At 40.0% G+C, this 6,000-nt stretch overlaps 1 long non-coding RNA gene across 1 annotated transcript in view; it reads left to right on the top strand.

Moving 5' to 3' along the window:
• LOC116074651 overlaps positions 1 to 6,000 on the top strand; it is a 50,415-nt gene that overhangs the window by 22,060 nt on the left and 22,355 nt on the right. Inside the window, exon 4 of the long non-coding RNA XR_004112226.1 lies at positions 2,658 to 2,737. This is a non-coding gene — a long non-coding RNA (uncharacterized LOC116074651). The remainder of the gene's footprint in view (positions 1 to 2,657; positions 2,738 to 6,000) is intronic.

Raw genomic sequence — 6,000 nt, 5'->3', positions numbered from 1 at the left:
TTCCAGGACAGCCAGAGCTACACAGAGAAACCCTGTCTCAAAAAACAAAACAAAACAAAACAAAACAAAACAAAAACAAAAACCCAAAAACAAAAAAAAACAGAGAGATAATTATTAAGGCATTTCTTTACTTCAAAAACATGTACAATGCTTGTATTTAATTGTTTTTCTTTTTTTTTTTTAATGTGGGTGGGTATTTTGCTTCCATGTATTCTGTGCACCATGTAACTGAAGTACCCTCAGAGGCCAGAAGAGGGCATGAGATCCCCTGGGCTGGTAGTTAGAAGGTTTGTGAACTTCCATGTGGATACCAGGGAACAAACCTAGGTCCTCTAGAAGAGTAGCCAGTGCTTCTAAACCTTGATTCATCTCTCTAGCCACAAAATGTGTATACTTTGATTATCAGGCCTAATCAGCAACTATCTGTAGCAAATCCTAGAGAATATTCCCATTAGCGGGAATCCTGATACTTTAAATTGAAACATCTCTGATTGCATTTAACTTCTTTGGGATGGAAAACGACAAGGAAAATACAGCCTATTCTTGTAGTGTAAGGAGAAATTAAAGCTTTAAACCTGTGCTGACTAGGAAGAAAAGTTATGGGCCTAAGAATCCATCACAAACTGGCCACATAGGCCTGGGAAAGAGCAAACAAGTTGTTAGATATCATAAGAGCTGGCAGGTCAAGAAGACATAAAACTATAAACATAGAGGAAAACATGTCTAGGCAAACGAGGACATGTCCAAGGCCCAGGCCTGCAAAGACGTGCCTGGCAGACACTAAGTAATGGACCATCTGGTCCTCTCAGATATGGTTTAAGGTCAGATGCTCTGTTGACTCAGATTAACACCAACCTTAAGAATTTTCCACTCTGTTCTGTACGTAATAGTTAATATTTGAACTAGCCAATCATGTATGACCACACTGATCCCTTTGTTCCCTCAGACCTTTTTTCCTATAAAAAACCTTTAACTTTCAAGCCTCGTGGTCGGCTCCCCTATCTCCTGCGTGAGATAGGTGTGGTACTGAACCAGGGCGTCCTGAAATCAAAATATGCCTCTTGTAATTACATCAAGATGTGGTCTCTCGTGATTCCTGGGGTGTACGTCCTCCCGAGATTTGAGTGGGGGTCTCCCCCAGGGGTCTTTCAGTAGCTCATGAACACCAATAAAGTTGATAAAAACACACACACAGGTCCCCAAGCCTTAGGGGCAAGTTCTTTGACTTAGCATACTAGTTCCTGAACATATCTACTCCGAAAATACTTTAGACAGCATCGAGTACCTTCATGAGCAAATGTTGTGACTTGAAGGGAGATTTGCCAGAACTGGCACTATAGGACATGAAAATAAGGCTAAAGATACTATAATAAGATACACAACATGGACAGGTGGCATCAGACAATTTTAAAAGCAGTAATAAGGGTCTAATGGAATGTAGGAAGGACTGGAGCACATATGAAGTTAGGATTTATTACTTACACAATATCTGGTTGACCTTCCTACTCACTAAAAGAGTCTTGCCGGGCGGTGGTGGTGGCTGCGGCGCATGCCTTTAATCCCAGCACTTGGGAGGCAGAGGCAGGCGGATTTCTGAGTTCACTCTGAGGCCAGCCTGGTCTACAGAGTGAGTTCCAGGACAGCCAGGACTATACAGAGAAACCCTATCTCGAAAAAACAAAAAACAAAAACCAAACAAACAAAAAAACAGAGTCTTGATTTGTTGGTGGTGGTGGAGAGGATGCCAATTTGTTTGCTTTAAAAAAAAATGTATTTCTAACTCTTTTTACCCTTAGGAACCATTTATAACACCATCCTGGTTGACAGTCAGAAATTGGCTATGACAACCATTAGATGGGGTTTATAAGCTCCTCTGGTTCCTCCTGTCAAAGCATTGCCTTTTCTTTTCTTTCTTTTTTTCTTTTTACTTATTCTTCTCTCATACACTACATCCTGACTATAATTTACTCTTCCTCCCTCTCCCCCTCCCCCTTTGCCCGGATCCACCCCCTTTTACCTCACCTCAGAAAAGAGCAGGCCTTCCAAAGACATCAACTAAATACAAAATAACAAGCTACATTAAGATGAAACACTCATTCTCACATCAAAGCTGGATGAGGCAAATGAATAAGTGCAAAAGGGTCCCAAAGGCAGGCACAAGAGTCAGAGACAGCTCCCTGCTCTCATTGTTAGGAATCCCAAATGAACACCAAGCCACTTAGCCATAACATAAATGTAGACAACCTAGGTCAGACCCATACAGGCTCCCTGATCTCTGTGAGCCCACTTGAGTTCAGGTAAGTTGATTCTGCAGGCTGTGTTCTTATGTTGCCCTTGGTCCCTCTGGCTCCTCCAATTCTTCTTCCCCATCCTCCAAATGACTCCCCAAGCTCTGTGGCTGTGGGACTCTGAATCTGCTCCCATCAGTTGCTGGGCGAAGTCTTTCTTATGTTAGGCTCTGGTCCCAGCACATCCTGCAGGCATGACAAACTGTAGATCAGAGGTTTTGTAACTGAGTTGGTATCCCAAACCCTTCCACTGGAGGCCTTGCCTAGTTAGAAAGGATGGCCTGTTCAGGCTCCGTGTCCCTCTAGAAGTTTTCACTACTGTTGGCCTTGTAGATTCTTATGACTACTTTTGTTTCTTCTTTCTACCAGAATCATACTTCCAAGGGAAAGGATGGTTGCAACCATAGAACTGCGAATAACAGACCAGATGGCAGATGAGAAAAAAGAAGGTAATAAGGGACTGCCAGGTCAGATCTGGGCCATGAACACAAAGATGATTAAATGGAAAAATAAACTCATGTGTGATAGGAAATATCAGTGATATTTCCTACAATATAGAAGCAACCTCAAACATATGGATTTTTTCCTTGTATGAGCAAAATATCTATATTCCAAACAGCATTTTCTGTTGATGTCTATCCCCTGCCCCCAGCAAAGAGGTAGCCATTTTGTTCCATGCCATCCAGTCATTAACACAGCATTAGGGTGTGCGTTCAATAAGTTCCTGTCTGACTGAGACTGGTGCTTATGTGGTTTGTGGGATGATTCCTGGACCTCAGCATTTTCTTTCTCAAGTCTCTCTTTCCTATTAAAACAATTATAATAATACTTTGAAGAACTTACTCAGGCTGGCAAGATGGTTCAGCAGGAAAGAGCACTGACTGCTTTTCCAAAGGTCCTGAGTTCAAATCCCAGCAACCACATGGTGGCTCACAACCACCCGTGATGAGATCTGACACCCTCTCCTGGTGCATCTGAAGTCAGCTACAGTGTACTGTACTGTATAATAATATAAATCTTTGGACTGGAGCAAGCAGGGACTGAACGAGCAGGGCTGACCCGAGTGAGCGGGGTTAACCAGAGAGAGCAAAGGTCCTAAAAACTCAATTCCCAACACCCACATGTAGGCTCACAGTCATCTGTACAGCTACAGTGTACTCATGTACATAAAATAAATAAATAAATCTTTAAATAAAAAGAACTTATTCTATGACAAAATATTATAACAAGCAGATATTTTATAAATCAAATCAGTATTAAAGATATAACAACATACACTATTATCTGTTGAAATGCACAAAAACAAATACTTTAAAATATAAAGAAAACATAATATTATATAATTATAAGGTAGCTTTTTACAGGGCAGGGTAAGACAATGATAAAGTATTATAAATTTTATACTTTAATTTCTTTCAAATGTCAAAATTAGTGTAGAACCATAACTTTGGCCATAAAATATTGACAAATTTAAAAAGTTTTAAGTATTTATGCCAACATAATAAATAGTGCTGACACTCATTTAGAGATGGATAAATTATACCTCAAAGAGTCACTCAAAGTTTGAACTCATTCCTGCACAAGAAGGAGGCTAGACGACAGTTTTGAGATCTGAGCATATTGGAAAGTAGAGCTTGCCTAGTAGAACTTGCAGGGCAACTTCTGGTCCCTCTCCCAAACACAAAGCTTTCTGAATAAGCCATTAGAGTCAGATAAAAAGTGATCTTTAAATCACAAAGCAGCGCAGCTGGCATCCTGGGTGGTAAATGGGATTAAGAGCAGAAGCAAGATAAAGTCAACAGAGATCACCCAGGTTCCTCTGGGCAGAACTGAGGGATCTTGGCCATGGGTGGAAAAATCCCAGGAATAGGAGTCTTACCTTAAAGCTCATTTCTCTTTAGAGAAGTCATCCAATTAGTAGTAAATGTAGAATGACACAAGAGTGCCAATTAGAACAAATTGAAGCAAATTAGGAATTGTAATTAGGCAAATTACTATAAAAAGCTGCCACCCCCTTCCTCTTTTGAAAAAATGTTTTATTATTCTCTCTCTGTCTGTCTGTCTCTCTCTCTTTCTGTGTGTGTGTGTGAGAGAGAGAGAGAGAAAGAGAGAGAGAGAGGGAGAGAGAGGAGCGGCCATGTCCATGGTATAGTGTATATAGCAATCATAGGACAATGTTGTGGAGACAATTCTCTCCTTCCATCTTTTCATAGGTTCTGGGCATTAATCATTCAGATTATGAGCTCATGCTGAAAGGGCCTTCAGTCATTGGATCATCTCTCCTGCCCTAGTTTTTCTTGAAGGAGTTCTGTGGTGGTTAAAGGAGAAAGTGAGAACAAATTATCAATATCAAATACACATCATGCTCTCACATTTCAGAGCCGTGAATAACATAATGAATGGTCTTTTAGCAAGACACGATGTACTTACTCTAAACTCAGCACTGTGAGGTGTGTGGTCTCATCACAATGCATAGCACTTCAAAAACATAATGTTAAGTTTTTAGCTTGGTTTGCCACTAATTTTCTCAGTCAAAATAAAAGACTATTGTACAGAAGATTATAAATGGAAGAATTGTATACCTGCTTCGTTCTTCATGTTAGAATGTCTGCACTTATACACAAACTATGCAGACCAGCCTAAAGAGGGCAAGTATTTAACAATATTAACTCTAGTGTATTAAGGTGTGGAGAATGTGAGTCTTTAATTTTTTTTTTTTTTTGAGAGAGAGACAGTGCCAAAGTCACACAGCTGATCTCTCTCTCTTTTTTAAGGATTTATTTATTTATTTTTTTTGTATGTATATGAGTACACCGTAACTGTACAGATGGTTGTGAGCCTTCATGTGGTTGTTGGGAATTGAATTTTATGACCTCTGCTCACTCCAGTCAACCCCGCTCTGGCCCAAAGATCTCTTTATTATCATAAGGAAGGATACTGTAGCTGACTTCAGATGTACCAGAAGAGGGCGTCAGAATTCATTACAGGTGGTTGTGAGCCACCATGTGGTTGCTGGGATTTCAACTCAGGACCTTTGGAAGAGCAGTCAGTGCTCTTATCCACTGAGCCATCTCGCCAGCCCCGAGTCTTTAATTTTTAAAACTGACTTTAGTGAACAGAGTATAAAAATGCTAATAAATTCAGTGCATTTAATATCAAATATGTCTTAAACTGGAGCCAGGTACTCCAGGGGTAAAAAGCAGTAAGAAAGGGCCTCTTCTGGAAGAGCTATGGCTCTCACTGCTTGCATAGGGCATTGCTTCAGGAGAATTCATCTGAGCTTCAGAGAGATGGGAAGTCCCCTGATTACATAGTATACACACAGGTCAGCTTCAGATTAGTGGACAACAGAACTAAACCCATCAAATAGATCTGCTTGTTTCTGAGACCAGGAAGCTCGCTGCTTGAATTTTACTGGAAGTCTTTCCTCCCAGATTTAGAATTGTGTTAGAAAAAAACAAGGATAATTTAATTCCAACAGACCTATTTTGACATGACTGCAATTAATTTGAAACACACCTGGGGATCATACTAAATGAAATCTCAACTCATTTTTCTCACTTAAAATAAGTCTGTGGAAAATTTAAAAGTAAAAATAAACCACTTATAAGACCTCAATAGTGAGAATTTAGGAAGCTTCTATGATTTATATAATGTTTTATAGACTGGCAATGGCTGAACTCTGGACCCCAGAGCATATTAAAATGTTCTA

The sequence above is a fragment of the Mastomys coucha genome, unplaced genomic scaffold (genome assembly GCF_008632895.1).
Source record: "Mastomys coucha isolate ucsf_1 unplaced genomic scaffold, UCSF_Mcou_1 pScaffold3, whole genome shotgun sequence".
Taxonomy (NCBI): domain Eukaryota; kingdom Metazoa; phylum Chordata; class Mammalia; order Rodentia; family Muridae; genus Mastomys; species Mastomys coucha.
The sequence above is the reverse complement of the archived record's forward strand: the minus strand, read 5'-3'. Positions and strand labels throughout refer to the sequence as shown.